This window comes from Gossypium hirsutum, chromosome A01 (genome assembly GCF_007990345.1).
Source record: "Gossypium hirsutum isolate 1008001.06 chromosome A01, Gossypium_hirsutum_v2.1, whole genome shotgun sequence".
Lineage (NCBI taxonomy): Eukaryota > Viridiplantae > Streptophyta > Magnoliopsida > Malvales > Malvaceae > Gossypium > Gossypium hirsutum.
In genome coordinates, this window is record NC_053424.1 from 86,467,954 (window position 1) to 86,486,033 (window position 18,080).

Here is an 18,080-nt window from a genome sequence, read left to right on the forward strand (position 1 = left end):
TCCACAAGAAAATGATTGATATTATGTACATTGAGGTCGATATTACGAGCAAGTCCGACAGTGATGCGATAAATATGGAAACCCCGTTTGAACCTTAGGAATAGTTTAGGATACAAGTGACATGTCACTAGGAACTATATGATCTAAGCCCATGAGATATGTGGTCTGAGCTCATGAGATATGTGATATATGTTTATGTGGTTCAGGTACTAGTCTTGTATGTTCTACCGGTGGCTGGGTAGTCTGGCATGTGTTGCAGATACCTGACAGCTTGTGTGAGTAGCCCGTATATCTACGTCCTGACTGACAGCTCATGTGAGCAGACCTGTGAGTAATTAGATCCCGTATAAGACTATATCTAGGATATGAAATCAGCATTGAAATGGGTTCTATGAGTAAGACCAGGTTTGGGACATCAGCATCGTTTGAGATTTCCTGTAAGACCATATTTGTGATATGGCTTTGGCATGAGGTTCACCGTGTAACACCCCAATCCCGTATCCGTCGCCGGAATAGATAAAGGGGCGTTACTAGTCTTGAAACTCATATCAAAACAGTAAGTTTTTTTTTTTGAACATTCCTTTAGATAAGTACTAAAGACAGTCAGGGATACAATTTAAACTTCTCTAAGTAAACATTCAAAAGATGCCATTTTCGCATGGCTTATATACATTAACCAAAAATATTCTTCCGCCACTAGTCTATTCTATACATGCCATAAGATAATCCAAAACGTAGCAGTACCAAACAGTGGATAGTGATAGTGTGACGAGTTGCTGACGATCCCCGAGCCTGTAGCTTCGCAATGAGATCTATAAAACAGAGGAAACAGAGTAAACGGAGTAAGCATTACAATGCTTAGTAAGTTTTAAGCAGTGTCAATAGATAACAATCAAATTATAACATAGTTGTTCGTATTTTTATTTCACTATTCCTTCGGGCATACCATCCCTTTACCGAATGTGCACATCTCATCATATACAATAGGCAGATAAACTTTCACATAAAAGTGAGCTCATGTTACATAGATATATCGTATGATTTCACATAACCTCTCACACTGATCCGATGTCACATAATCATAGGAATAGTCTCATAGATTGCTCTCGTATGCATCACATAACTACCTTATGATTTAGTGCAAATCAAGCTCACATATAAACTTGGAGTACATACCTGTTTAACCTTTCGCATTGAATATATTTATAAGCAATTCTTATTACGAAGTCTTATAGCTTTAACCTCTACTCGGATTATCGGCGAGACCTTTAGCTCGGACGTAATCTCCACACGAAGTTATCGGGTCTTTAGAGCTCGGATATAGTACGAGCACGAAGCCTACGGACATTAATCAGTGATAATATTCTCGCATAAAGCCTGCGGGGTTTTAACCCGGATATAGTTCTGACACAAATGCCCTTCGGGACTTATCACATTTATACACTTTCACATCCATCACGTTGGCCACTCGGCCTTATCACATATATACAGTTTCACATTCATCACATTGGCCATTCGGCCTTATCACATATATACACTTTCACATTCATCACATCGGCCATTAGGCCTTATCACATATATACACTTTCACATTCATCACATCGGCCATTAGGCCTTATCACATATATACACTTTCACATTCACCACATCGGCCATTAGGCCTTATCACATATATATACACTTTCACATTCACCACATCGGCCATTAGGCCTTATCACATATATACACTTTCACATTCATCACATCGGCTATTAGGCCTTATCACATATATATACACTTTCACATTCACCACATTGGCCATTAGGCCTTATCACATATATACACTTTCACATTCATCACATCGGCCATTAGGCCTTATCACATATATATACACTTTCACATTCACCACATCGGCCATTAGGCCTTATCACATATATACACTTTCACATTCATCACATCGGCTATTAGGCCTTATCACATATATACACTTTCACATTCATCACATCGGCCATTAGGCCTTATCACATATATATATACACATTCACATTCATCACATCGGCCATTAGGCCTTATCACATATACTATCATGTACAGACTTGGTCTTGGCCGAATCTACATCCATCACTTTCCAATAAATAATTCAATTTTACGCCATACTATCATTTCATATTCGAATACTCATAAACTTACAATATCACGATTTAGAATTCAAGTATGGGTTTAATCAATAGCTTATGAGCAGCTAAAACAAGTTTATCAAGGTTTACAACATAATCTCAAATTCAACACAAGCTGTTTTTCCTGAGCAATAGTCACTAAATTATTTATAACTGGAGCTACAAAACTCCAAATCACTTTCCGTTAATTTTTCCTGAATATAGACTCGTATATCTTCCATCCATAAAATTTCCAGAATTTTAGGTTTGGCCAATCAATACCAGATTTTTCTTAAAGTTTCCCCTGTTTCACTGTTTGACTAATCTGACCACTCTTCACTACGAATCAAATTTCTCATCTTACAGAATTCAAAATGTGTTGTATTTGATTTCATTTGAAACTAGACTCATTAAGCTTTAATTTCATGTCTCATTCAGCCTCTAATTCAAGTCCATAAATTTATGGTGATTTTCTAAAATCACGTTACTGCTGCTGTCCTAAGCAGACTATTTCAAATTACCCTTAAATTCCCAAGCTCAAACACTTAAGAACTTACCATTTGAGCTTAGAACATATCATGGCCACATCATATCTTATTAAATCAACTCATCATGTCCTATTATAATTGAATTTACTCAACGTTTAAACACTTAAAACTTACCTCGGATGTGGTCGAACAATTTCGGCGGCTATTCGATCACTTTTTCCTTTCCCTTATCCAACTGTGGTCCTCTAAGCTCTTGAGCTAATTCAAACAAATTTAACTTATTAAAGTCTCATTATGCTAGCTTATGGCCGAATATGACAAGGAGTTTGATTGGTCATATGGCCACCTTCTAGCTCAACTACACAATGGTCATATGCATTTTTAATCACATCAAGCAATTTAATACAATTCATTCGAACATCAAAAGAAAACCTCAAGGTACTTAGCCCATATATACTTTAGGCATTAGAGTCACATATATATATGGAATCATGAATCAAACTCAACATTTTAGCTAATATTCCCCCTTGGCCGAATTTTCTAAGCCAAGACAAAAGCATCAATATGCTTGCCTCTAACCGAATACATGCAACACCAATCTTCTTCCTATGGCCGAATATGCATGTCTATGTTGAGGCCGATTATATACTTAATACCACACATAAATGGCATACATTTTACTAACTAATGCATTACATATTATTTAACCATGTATATCACCAATCAATTTCATCACAATTTCACTTAAGCATAATCTCAATACAATACATCGTGCTCAAATCATTATTCAAGTTCAAATTCGGCCAGCACACATGTACATACTAGCAACTATGTATAAACATTGCATTTCATACTATAACCGAATGTATAGCTCATCTAAATATATTTATTCATGTTCCCTTAACACATATTGGTCAACTAGATCATGCATTATTCTTTGGCACATTTGGTCATTAAAGCAATCACCTATTTAACTTTCAAGCATTTTTATACTAACATTTCTCCCAAGGCCGAATTTATATACAACCTTTAGTACTCATTTAAAGTTTATATTTTAAGTAATTAATATACACAATATTAACCAAATATCCATTTACTAAGCATTTTAACAAATTTTCCTTCAACTATCCACACATTCGGCAATCACATAATCAAACACTAAACCTTAACTTCCAAGCCAAAACAACTAGCAAATTCAACACATCCAACATAAATTTCCATGCTAATGACATCAAAACAACTACTAAGAATTTCAAGCTCCTTGGCCGAATTTCAATCTTCCAAAATAACAAAAATTTGAGCCATGAAATAGGTAGAATTCAAACTAACCATTCAATTTATGCATGAATTTCCAAGAGTAGCATTGTACATACCTTGATCTAGCAATCTCCTTAGCCGAAAATTTTAACAACAAAAGGAAATTTCTTCTCCACCCTTTCCTAGCTACGGCAATGGAGGAATAAACCAACTTTGGTTTCTCCTCCCACTAACACATTATTTTTATTACCCATACTCTTTTATTCATCTTTAATTCATTTAATACATTTTTTATTACATATTTCTCACCACTAATAAATATAATAATATTAAACCATGCATATAATGCCCATACTTATGAGCTTGGCCAGCCACTAGCATTAAAAGTGGCAAATTGGCATGCAAACCCACTTATTTGCATCATTCAATAATTAATCACTTAAAATAAGCCACACATATATTCAAAGCTTCTCACATAAGTCCTTTTTATTTAGAAACACATTCAAATTGACAAAAATCAAAGCATTCAAATTTCACACATGCATGATCACATATTTTAGACATAAAATATTATATTCAATTATTTCTGCAACTCGGTTTAGCGGTCCCGAAACCACTTCCTGACTAGGGTCAGAATAGGGCTGTCACACACCGTGTATCCAATAGTATTCCAACTATTCAACAGGTGAATTATCAAATAACTTGACAGAAGACCCAATGGGTAACTCGATGAGAATAATGAATAGGTTATGTTACAAGCTGGTACAAGTATGTATACCAAACTCATGAGAATGCCTTGGTATATGATGGATTTATGGTATTAATGGTTATGAGAAGAGTAAGTTAAGTGATTTTATGAAATACCAATTTATGTTCATTATGTTAAATGTATGCCAAATACTTGTTTAGGTTGCATATTATTTGCATATGGACTTACTAAGCTTTAATGTATACACTTTCTTTTCCTTTTTCTTATAGTATTGCCAAGCTAGCTCAGGGATCGAAGGACGTCGGAGTTTTCGATCACACTATCAATTGGATATTTCGGTATAGTTAGTCTCAACATTTTGAGTATGGCATGTATAGAGACTTGGTCTTTTTGTTATATGTCACATGGGTTTAGCCAAATGTGTTGGCTTATGGTGGTATTATGATTTATTTTTTATATGGCCATGAGGGGTGGCTCATATTGATTTTTGGGTTGTAACCCTAATTATTTATGCATGCATGCATATGTGTTATGCTTGATGTGGTTGTTTATGGATGATATGTGAGATGAATGGCATATGTGTTAAATGAATGATTTGGACTAATAGGTATGACCACAATTATGGTATAACTGATTAGACTGAAAGAAGAATTGTAATGATGAATAAATATGAAATTGGTGTGGAATGTCATATGAAAGTATGATGGTTTGAGTATGTGATATGTTAGCATTACAAAGTCATGGATTAACCATAACTGTGAATGTTTGTGTAACCAAATGTGCCATGTTGCATGCCATGAAGTGAGATTATGTATATGAGTGTTAAAGGGTGTCAAATGGCTTGGAAAATAGCCTCAAAGTTTTCCACGCGAGTAGATGGAACGACGGAAATGTGCAAGTGTACACAATTGCAGCAAGTAATAAAGTGACAAGTAAATGTCGAGTTATCATACCCACAGGGACTGTGAAAAGGATTATTTATGAATGCAATTCAAAATACTTTGGTGAAGAAAAATATTTTGTTTTGAAAAGGGTGATTAAGAAAAATAAGATTTTAAACTAAATAAAAATAAAAGTTCTAATGCATGATTTCAAAATATGATTTAATTAAGATGACATAATTGTGTTGATTTAATTACATTTCTTTAGCTTAGAATTATTAAACTCTTGTCTATGTTGTTACGAATAAATTCATGGCAACTCAGTAATTTGCTAACTTATGAACATATTCACCTACACAAATCTATTAATCTCTTAACATATCTCTTAACTTAATTCAAACAATTAAATAGATTTTAATAAGCAAACATGTTATGGCACATAAATACTCATTAAATTGAACTAATCCCTTGCATATCCGTATGTTAATTCAAATGATTAATTAAACCTAATAAGCACATAAAAGACTATGTGAGGTAAAAAGGTATCCTTACCTTGAAACAGTTTAATCACAATAATCTTGCAAGTTATACAAGGCAAGTGTATCGCCAGATACATTGCTAATTTAACCTTCAACTACCTCGGAAGAATAAACATGCACTGATTAAGTATTGTGTCAATTAATTATAATTTCAATCCGTTTAAAAAATTAATTCATTAACTACCTCACAATTGTAATGCAAGAATAACTTAGGCATGATTTTACTTAATCAAGCATTTTACCGAGGCCTATAATAGCATAAACACAATTTTAATAATTTAAGTAGATGAAATGCAACCAAACCAACACGAACTATATTCAAACTAAGCTGATTAAATTAACCATTCCAACAACATAAATATTCATAGATATGTTCATCATAACAACAACAAAAATTAAAGAGATAGGGAAATAGAATCAAATCTGGTGTTTTTCTGTGGCTTGACTACGTTGCTCCATTCTTCGTTCTTTATTGTCCTTGCTGATTAAGGCTTCTATGAACACTCAATTGCTACTCCAAAATGGCTGAAGAAGAACCCTTTCTCAAGGGGAGAAATTGGCACAAGAGCAAGGGACTTGGAATGGGAAAAATAAGAGGAGAAAGTGAGAGAGGAGAGAAGAGATGTGAATGAATGAGGGATGCCTTGAATGATCAGCCAAGGGGGGTTTTTATAGCTGAATGTGGCAGCTAAAATTTTCTAAAAATAGCAGCCAAAGAGCCACCCCTTGGCCGGCCATCTATGTGGCAAAGTTGATGGCTTCAACTTTGCTAAATTTGGCTAAGGGCAAATCTCCAAAGCCATCAATTGTGGAGGGGCTGATTTGCAAATTGAACAAGTCTTCAAGCGCTTCTTTGTAGCTTAAATAATCAGCTAATGAGTTGAATTGGGCAGCACTTGGACAATTTTGGGCTATCCTCTCCTTGGCCGGTTCGGTTCACTCGGTTTGGTTCAATTAGACCATTTTTCATAATTAATTGATAATAATTTATTAACCCAAATTAAATTGGATATAAATTAAAATTAATTTGATTATTAATTAATACACATAATTTTGGACCGTCTTAGGCTGGATTAATTCGCCTCGATGCTTCAAATAGCTTCTCGGTTGTGTGGTTCTGGCAGTGTCTGCTCAGCCATTTTTCGCCCTTTTTGCAAATATGTTGAAAATAACCAAAATTCATCAAAAATAATTATAAAATTAACCAAATTTCATCATGTTCATATTTTAAGTGCACTTTAATTATTTTATAAAAATTAATTATTTTCCAACAAGAATTTAACCAAATCCGCATAAATTTAAGTTAAAAAGGGTATAAAAAAGTTTTGTGTTTCCACACCCCTTCATTACTCGTCCCGAGTAATGCACAAATTTTGAAATGAATTTCTCAGAAACACTTTTGAAAAATTCCTTCAGAACAACATTTTTCTCAAAATTATGAATTTAATATACTTATGCTCAAAGGCAAGAAATTTGATAGTTATGCTACTTAAGTATACATATCGTTCAAATTAATCTCAACAACTATTATGATAGCAAAAATTAGGCTAAATGCTTCCTAATAAAGTCATGTTAAACCTTACCAATGTAATTTTATTCCCTTTATTCAAGATTAAGCTACAATCATTAAGTTTAACTTATGTCTTCATATGTTGCACGCAACAATTTCTCTCCACTAATGTAGGTAGCATTGGAACTTTTGAACCAATAGGTCTTTAACAAGGTTGTAACATGGCTGGGCTTAAGTGTAACTGTAACACCCCTTACCCGTATCCGTCACCAGAACAGGGTACGAGGTATTAACAAATCATAGTACATACTATTTAATAAAACCGAGACAAAAATATGGCGTGCAATTAGATCATGAATCATTATAACATATGCCTTTAACAATACTAGCCAATTTCAAAGGCTTCATACAAAATAATCGGTCAGATCTATAATTAATATTTTAAACCTAGATAATTATGACACGTAACAGTAACACCCAAAACCCGGCCTAGATGTTATGGCTGAAATCTAGCATGTCACATTGAAGTGTTTTCTGAAAACCAAGTTCTCATTGAAAACCCTTCTTGCTATTTAGAACCTCTGGCCATTTTAAAACTTTGTGAAAACCTCAGTTTCCGTTGGTTTATTAAAAGTCATTCTATTGTAAAACATTATTACCTTTAAAACTTTATTTGCTGTGGAAGCTTAGTTTAAAGTTTGGCAGAAACGTGATATTTTGAAAAAAAATTATTGTTTTGGAAAAGAAAATTGTGTTTTACTCCAGCAGTTATAAAATAATATATAAAATTCCAAATTTAGAACCAAGAATTAAAAGAGGCCTTGTTACAACCCATATTAAATATAAGTACTTGTAAATAGATAACTTAAAAGAAAATCGGAAACAATAGTAGTGGTGTGGCCACCTCAGAGTCCCTCGCAGCACCAATCCTCCTAATGCTGGGGATTACCTGCACAATTAATAAACGGGGCAAGTTTCTGAAAAATCAGTGTGTAATCCCCTCCTAAACTTAAATAGTTAGTAATCAGATAGAATTCAGAATCAGTCTGGGCTGGAGCCCATTACAGTAATAGTGCATACAGTAACAGTGTGGACTTGAACCCTATTTAATAATAGTACATTCTGGGCCTAAGCCCTATGCAGTGACAGTGTCGGCCTATGCCCAAAACAGTATAATCACAATACAGGTATGCAACCCAACCCAATCCAACCAGCTCACCACCCATACCAACCATCTCACCATGTGGGGATAAAATCGACCCACTCAGCCAACATACCAAGCTTAGCACCGGTTGCGGCACCAAGTCAATAGGACAGCTCAACGCCATAGAAAGGACGGCTCAATGTTGTACACAGGATGGCTCAATGCCATAGACAAGACGACTCAATGTCATAGACAGGATGGCTAAAGGCCGTAAATATCGTGGCAACGCTGCCAGTTAATAGAACGACTATAAGCCATAAGTATCATAGAAAGGCTAAAAGCCTTATACAGGACGGCTACAGGCCGTACACTTCCTCCGTCCATAATAACCCAACCCCATGCAATATGTAATTTCATAAATATTACGTGCATGCAAAGTCATACTCACCACAATCATATAATGCCGAAGTTTCAGCTTTTCAGCTTTTACCGACATCCAACAAAGAAGGGCGTGAATACACACCTATTTATGAGAACACGTCGAAGTCCACGATCACCAACTCTGGTACATCCTGCATTGAGTCTTAATCACTTCCCCCTTCACCAACTCATCAGGTTTGCTCTATTTAAAGCCAACTTCTCACCAATGCTCATGTTAGCTTCTCGATGTAGGATTATTTTCAACCATTAGAAAAATTCCTTATTTTTATATGACCACTTCAACCATAGAGTTCCAGTCCAACTCCACCCCCTACACAGCTCAAACAGCAAAATAAATACCCCATTGCGCATCCCTAGACTTTAACCTTAGACCTCACAGTTACACAACACGCCACCTTGCCACTACACCACAAGGCTCTTTCTGTCACCATTTTATCCTAAATTAAATATAAGGTCTATAGGCCAAAGTCCAAGTCCTTTAAAAGAAAAACCAAAATAAATTGCAAGAGCCAAGACTTGAACCCAAGCTCCCTTGCAACCTTAATGACGCCACAACCACTAGACTACATGCTTCCTTGTGTCATTTATTTACCACAATAATTTAAAAGGCCTTCATCCAAGCACCCAGGGTTTTATTCACTTAAAACCAAAATTTTTGCTACAGCCCAGGTTTGAACCAAAGATTTCTCCAACATTTCCTAGTACACTTAACCACTGATACAGATACATAGTTGTGTCATTTCCTTGTAGAATTAAATGCTTATATACAACCTCCTTACGGACTCGTACTAAAGGCCTAATACTTTTAGGCCCAAATTCGGGGCATTACAATTCTACCCCCTTAAAGAAATTTTGTCCTTGAAATTTCCACCTATCTGAACAAGCGCTTAGCTCAATCTACACCACTACACTCCCACTGCGCAGTTTAGTTCCAAACTACACTAATACACTTTTAATTTAATCTCAAAACCTCTTACACCCAACTAAACATCTAACCACAGAAGCAAACAGATATTTACCATACATGCATACAATTTCTATATTCAAACAGTACATCCAACAAAACACAGCTGATTTAAAAGGAACTGTGCAATCCCGAACCCGATGCTTCTTAGACCCGCATTTGAGACACGCTCTTGAATTCTTCCAGCATTCGCCCGGATGGCGCCTTTTGCAACGTTCGCAAGCTGAAAAGTTTAGATGCATCTTAACACGTTTCAAAGAACGAGACTCCTTCAGAGGACTATGATCCCTCTTCCTGCTGCACTCCAAGCGGTTAGCCTAAAGTGTTTCACCATACACCTTAAATCTTGCCTTGAACACTTCTTCCAGCACTTCCCTTACCAACCAAGTCAGTGCCTCCGTACCAAGCTCTGAGTTATTATTACCCGAAGTTGGCAGACCTTCCTTGACAATAGTTTCCTGAACCATATCATGTTCTGGGGAGACGGGCAACTCTTCGCGACCTTGCTTACCTTCGAAATCCATCACAGTACTGATGCTAACTTAAAAGAATCTGATTTCTAGAACATACACTGAATAAATACAAATTCTAACTTTAAGTACAGTCTAACAGAAAACTTACAGATCCGGCGCCGAAGACTCGGTAACCACACTTTCAGGAAAATATTCAGAAAAACATTTCAAATACTTCAAATGTTTTCAAAACTTTTTGAAACAATTCTGTTAAAAATCTAATTTTAAAATCGATTCCACAGCCATGTTATCATTGAAAACCTTTCTTGCTATTTAGAACCTCTATCCATTTTAAAACACTTTGAAAACCTCAGTTTTCGTTGGGTTGTTAAAAGTCATTCTCTTATAAAAAACATTATTACCTTTAAAACTTTATTTGCTGCGGAAAAGAAAACTGTGTTCTACTCCAGCAGTTATAAAATAATATATAAAATTCCAAATTTACAACCAAGAATTAAAAGAGGCCTTGTTACAACCCAGATCCAATATAAGTACTTGTAAATAGATAACTTAAAAGAAAATCAGAAACAATAGCAGTGGTCTGGCCACCTCACAGTCCCCCACAGCACCGATCCTCCTAATGCTAGGGATTACCTGCACAGTTAATAAACGGGGTGAGTTTATGAAAACTCAGTGTGTAATCCCCTCTTGAACGAAAACAACTAGTAATCAGATAGAACTTAGAATCAGTCTGGGCCGGAGCCCATTATAGTAACAGTACATACAGTAATAGTGTGGGCCTGAGCCCTATTCAATAATAGTACAGTCTAGGCCTAAGCCCTATGCAGTGACAGTGTGGGCCTACGCCCAAAATAGTATAATTACAATACAGGTATGCAACCCAACCCAATCCAACCAGCTCACCACTCGTACCAACCAACTCACAATGTAGGGATAAAATCGACCCACCCAGCCAACACACCAAGCTTAGCATCGGTTATGGCACCAAGTCAACAAGACAGCTCAATGCCATAGATAGGACGACTCAACGTCATAGACGGGACGGCTAAAGGCCGTAAATATTACAGCAATGTTGGCAGTTAATAGAACGACTATAAGCCATAAGTATCACAGAAAGGTTGAAAGCCTTATATAGGACGGCTACAGGCCGTACACTTCCTCCGTCCATAATAACCCAACCCCATGCAACATGTCATGTCATAAATATTATGTGCATGCAAAGTCATACTCAGCACAATCATATATGTAAATCATAAGCACATCAGCCATACGAAACATAAGGGCATAATCGTCATTCTACCATAAAGGGTTATTACGGTCCTTTTACACTACAAGGGTATTTCAGTGATTTTACAAACCGAGGTCTTAACAACTCATCAGAAGGTCCACTGTTGCCTCAAGCGACTTAAGTAACCTAAACAGACATAACGGTGTAAATGGGCCTAAGGCCCATTACTTGTCCCAAATGGGCCCACACCCTCGTGTGGCCTTTTAGCCCAAATTTAGATACGGCTATGTGACCTACATAACCCAGTCCAACAATTATCAGAAGTTGTAGATTCAATCTGTATGGGGCCCACGAACCCATTAGGCCCACATGGCCCATCTAGGCCCAACGTGGCCTAAAACTACCTAAGCTGTGTGCGCGACATGACAAGTCTATCTACATCCCACTTAACAGTGAAGTTTACCCACGCGGCCCACGGGCCCATACGACCCGTTATAGCCCAGGCCCATGAGATCGCTCACGGTGGTCTTCCTCAACGTATGCCCATGTTTTGTGGGCTCGATTACCCCACGAGCGATTGCACGCTCGTGAGGCCTCAAATGCTGAAGTTTTGGCTTTTCGAATTTTACCGACTTTTAACAAAGAAAGGCGTGAATACACACCTGTTTATGAGAACGCGCCGAAGTCCACGATCACCAACTTTGGCACATCCTGCATTGAGTCTTAATCACTTCCCCCCTCACCAACTCATCAGGTTCGCTCTATTTAAAGCCAACTTCTCACCAATGCTCATGTTAGCTTCCCGATGTAGGATTACTGTCAACCATTAGGAAAATTCCTTATTTTTATATGACCACTTCAACCACAGAGTTCCAGTCCAACTCCACCTCCTATATAGCTCAAATAGCAAAATAAATACCCCATTGTGCATCCCTAGACTTTAACCTTAGACCTCACAGTTACACAACACGCCACCTTGCCACTACACCACAAGGCTCTTTCTGTCACCATTTTATCCTCAATTAAATATAAGGTCTATAGGCCAAAGTCCAGGTTCCTTTAAAATAAAAACCAAAATAAATTGCAAGAGCCAAGACTTGAACCCAAGCTTACTTGCAACCTTAATGACGCCACAACCACTAGACCACATGTTTCCTTGTATTATTTATTTACCACAATAATTTAAAAGGCCTTCATCCAAGCACCTAGGATTTTATTACTTAAAACCAAAATTTTTACTAAAGCCCAGGTTTGAACCCAATATTTCTCCTTAATGACGCCACAACCACTAGATCACATGCTTCATTGTGTTATTTATTTACCACAATAATTTAAAAGGCCTTCATCCAAGCACCTAGCGTTTTATTCACTTAAAACCAAAATTTTTACTAAAGCCCATGTTTGAACTCAAGATTTCTCCAACACTTCCTAGAACACTAACCACTGAAATAGATACATAGTTGTTCATTTAGTTGTACAATTAAATGCTTATATGCAACCTCCTTACGGACCCGTACTGAAGGCCCAATACTTCTAGGCCCAAATTTAGGGTGTTACAATTCTACCCCCTGAAAGAAATTTCTCCTTGAAATTTCCAACTATCTGAACAAGCGCTTAGCTCAATCTACACCACTATGATCCCATTGCGCACTCTAGTTCCAAACTACACTAATACACTTTTAACTTAATCTCAAAACCTCTCACACCGAACGAAACATCTAACAAAGCAAACAGATATTTACCACACATGCATACACTTTCTATATTCAAACATCACATCTAAATAAAAAATAGCTGACTTAAAAGAAACTGTGCAATCCCGAACCCGATGCTCCTTAGACCCGCATCTGAGACATGCTCTTGACTTCCTCCAACATTCACCCGGATGGGGCCTTTTGCAACGCTCGCAAGACGAAAAGTTCAGACGCATCTTAATGCGTTTCATAGAATGAGACTTCTTCTTCAGAGGACTGTGATCCCTCTTCCTGCTACACTCCAAGCACCTAGCCTGAAATGTTTCACCATACGCCTTAACTCTTACCTCGAACACTTCTTCTAGCACTTCCCTTACCAACCGGGTCAGTGCCTTTGTACCAAGCTCTGAGCTATTGTTACCCGAAGTTGGCAGACTTTCCTTGACTATAGTTTCTTGAACCATCTCATGTTCCGGGGAGATGGGAGACTCCTTGCGACCTTGCTTACCTTCGGATTCCATCACAGTACTGTTGCTAACTGAAAAGAATTTGATTTCCAAAACATACACTGAATAAATAAAAAATCTAATTTTAAGTACAGTCTAACAGAAAACTTACAGATTCGGCGCCGGAGACTCAGTCACTACACTTCTAAGAAAATATTTAGAAAAACATTTCAAATACTTCAAATCTTTTCAAAACTTGCTGAAACAATTCTTTCGAAAATCCAATTTTAAAACCCATTCCACAGTCGAGTTTTGCAACTTGGCTCTGATACCACTAAATGTAACACCCCAAACCCTGCCTAGACGCTACGGTCAAAATCTGGCATGTCACATTGAAGTATTTTTCAAAAACTATGCTCTCATTGAAAACCCTTCTCGCTATTTACAACCTCTGCCCATTTTAAAACTTTGTCAAAACCTCAATTCTCGTTGGTTCATTAAAAGTCATTCTCTTGTAAAACGTTATTAGCTTTAAAAATTTGTTTGTTGCGGAAGCTTAGTTTAATGTTTTGCGAAAACGTGATATTTTGAAAAACAATTATTGTTTTGGAAAAGAAACCGCGTTCTACTCTAGCAGTTATAAAACAATATATAAAATTCTAAATTTTGAAACAGGAATTAAAAGACACCTTGTTACAGCCCATATCAAATATAAGTCCTTGTAAATAGATTACTTAAAATAAAATCGAAAACAATAGCAGTAGTGTGGCCATCTCCGAGTCCCTCGTAGCACCAATCCTCCTAATGCTGGAGATTACCTACACAGTTAGAAAACGGGGTGAGTTTCTGAAAACTCAGTATGTACTCCACTCCTAAACTAAAACAGTTAGTAATCAAATAGAATTCAGAATCAGTCTGGGCTGGAGCCCATTACAGTAACAGTGCATATAGTAACGGTCTCGGCGTTAGCCCTATTCAATAATAGTATAGTCTGGGCCTAAGCCCTATGCAGTGACAGTATGGGCCTATGTCCAAAATAGTATAATCACCATATAGGTATGCAACCCAACCCAGTCTAACCAGCTCACCACCCGTACCAACCAGCTTACCATGTGGGGATAAATTGACCTACCTAGCCAACACACCAAGCTTAGCACCGGTTGCAGCACCAAGTCAATAGGACGACTCAACGCCGTAGACAGGACGGCTCAATGCTGTAGACATGAGGGCTCAATGTCGTATACAGGATGACTCAACGTTGTAGGTAAGACGGCTAAAGAGAGGAAATATCCCGGCAATGCTGCGAGTTAATAAAACAACTATAAGCCATAGGTATCACAGAAAGGCTGAAAGCCTTATACAGGACGGCTACAGGCCGTACACTTCCTCCGTCCATAATAACCCAACCCCATGCAATATGTCATGTTATAAATATTACGTACATGCAAAGTCATACTCAGCACAATCATATATGTAAATCATAGGCACATAAATCATACGAAACATAAGGGCATAATCATCATTATACCATACAGGGGTATTACGGTCATTTTACACTACAAGGGTATTTCGATGATTTCACAAACCAGGATCTTAACGACCCAACAGAAGGTCCACCATCGCCTCGAGTGACTTAAATAACCTAAACAGACATAAATGGGCCTCAGGCCCATTACTTGGCCCAAGTGCGCCCACACCCTCGTGTGGTTGGCTATGTGACCTACATAGCCCAGTTCATAAATTATCACAAGTTGGAGATTCAATCCATGTGGGGCCCACGAGCCCATTAGGCGCACATGGCCCATTGATAAACGATAATTTATACATATTTTTACCCTATGTTTAACGCATTTTATGGATGATTTTCGATTAGAATTGGTGAATTTGATGCTCCTAATGCTTTAATTTCATGTTTTATACTTAAGAGAGCATAGGAGAGCGAAAGGAACGAGAAACAGGCAAAAAACAAAGAAAATGGGCCAAAGTACGAAATAAACATGGCCTGGACCTCCTCACACGAGCAGCCCACACGACCGTGTCAATTTGGCAGGCTCACACACGGTCTGAAGTAATCGAACACGGGCGTGTCCCTACCGAGCCCAAGTTGAGTCCAATTCAGAAAAGGCCACTTTTGAGGGCTCATAGGCATTCCAAAGCTTATAAATACACCCTAGAAGAGGAGAAAAGGGGACACACAGAATAGGGAGTAAGGAATTACTCTAAGAAAGACATTTGATTCATCTCAGAAGCCGGATTCATCATCAAGACTGAAGATCTCTCCTCAATTCCCTTTAAGGAGTTTTGGGTTTTCTTTATGTTTTGTATTCTTTATTATTCTGAAATGTTTTCTTATTTAGTTATGAACTAAATCCTCTAAATACCTAAGGGGAATGAAACCTAAGAAGAATCTTGTTATTATTTTCTGAATTGAATGATAAATATTTAACTTGTTCTTAATTAGGTGTTCTTAATTCTTGTTTTGATATCCAGGATACTGATTCAAGATAAGCTCTTATTCAGAGGAGGAATAGACCTTGCCTAATAGTACATTTGTCATAATTAAGTGGAGTTGATTGTGCGCTTAGACATAGGGTGACAAGATTTTGCCGGATTAGGGTGAAACCTAATAAGGGGATCCATAGATCGAGCTAATGCAACCCTAGAGTGTTAATTAGAGAAAAGTCTCGGTTATTCAATCTAGGGATTAGACGTTATTAGTCTTGAATAGGGATAATAACATAACTTAGGGATCTCTACAGAACAAGTTAAATGAATAAATAGCCCGATTCAGAGCCAGAATAATAAGTACAGTCTAGGTAGATTTTTCCTTAGGTATTGTCTTAATTCAATCAATTTTCCCAAAAGTAATTCCCTAATTCTATTCTCTGTGAGTTCTTAGTTTAGATAATTAGTTAGTTAAAATAAAACCCCATTATTCTTAGGCTAGATAATAAAAAGACAGTCATTACTCGTACTTTTAGTTCCCTTCGGTTCGACAATCTGGTCTTGCTAAAATTATACTACTGTTTGATAGGTACACGTGCCTACATCGTTATAATAGTTAGTTTCAAGAACGATTAATTATAAATATTTAAAATCTATCACGAAATCACGCGATCAAGTTTTTTGCGTCGTTGCCGGGGAACTAAGATATTAGGAACGCTCAATTTTTATTACTTTAGCCATTTATTTTTCTTGAAATTTAATTTAATTTTTTTATTATTACTTATTAATTTACTTTTTCCTTCTCTTGGCAGGTTTTTATAGTTTATGACTAGAAGAAACCTGTCAGGGCCACTACTTTTTGACGAAGAAATTGATCGCATAGTTCATAGAAACCAAAGAGAAATAAGGCGAAGCTTAAGATACACAGAGAACGAGCAAGTAGACGATACTGAATCCCCAATCGAAGAGATGGCTGAAAACCAAGGCAATCAGCTACCTCCTGTAATTGCAGTTAATCAAAATCCTGCTCCACGCACTATGTATGATTATGCTAAACTTTATCTAACAGGAATTAAGTCGAGCATAGTTAGACCTGCTGTAGCTGCAAATACTTTTGAACTAAAACCTAACACTATTCAAATGATACAATAATTTGTTCAGTTTGATGGTTTGCAGGATGAAGATCCCAACGCTCACTTAGCAAACTTCCTGGAACTATGCGATACATTTAAAATCAATGGCATTTCTGATGATGCCATACGTCTTCGGTTGTTTCCTTTTTCATTAAGGAACAAAGCTAAACAGTGGTTAAACTCGTTACCACGAGGGTCAATCACTACTTGGGAACAAATGATCGAAAAATTTCTATTAAAATATTTTTCGCCGGCTAAAACAGTTAAATTACGTAATGATATCTCTTCTTTTGTACAGATGGATTTAGAAACACTCTACAATGCATGGGAGAGATACAAGGACCTTTTAAGAAGGTGCCCCCACCATGGGTTACCGCTTTGGCTTCAGGTTCAAACATTCTATAATGGCCTGAATCCTTCGACTCAACAAATGGTTGACGCAGCTGCTGGCGGAACCATGAATAATAAAACACCTGAAGATGCTTATAAGTTCATAGAGGAAATATCATTAAATAGCTATCAGTGGCAAGTCATGAGGACAAAGCCAACGAAAAAAGACGGTGTTTATAACGTCGATTCTGTCACTATGCTCT

At 37.1% G+C, this 18,080-nt stretch overlaps 1 non-coding gene across 1 annotated transcript; it reads right to left on the reverse strand.

Moving 5' to 3' along the window:
- Window positions 1-17,752: 17,752 nt before the first annotated feature.
- Window positions 17,753-17,859, reverse strand: LOC121208415 (small nucleolar RNA R71). Its single transcript, XR_005903437.1, has one exon. It is a non-coding gene; the product is annotated as a small nucleolar RNA R71 (small nucleolar RNA).
- Window positions 17,860-18,080: the final 221 nt, after the last annotated feature.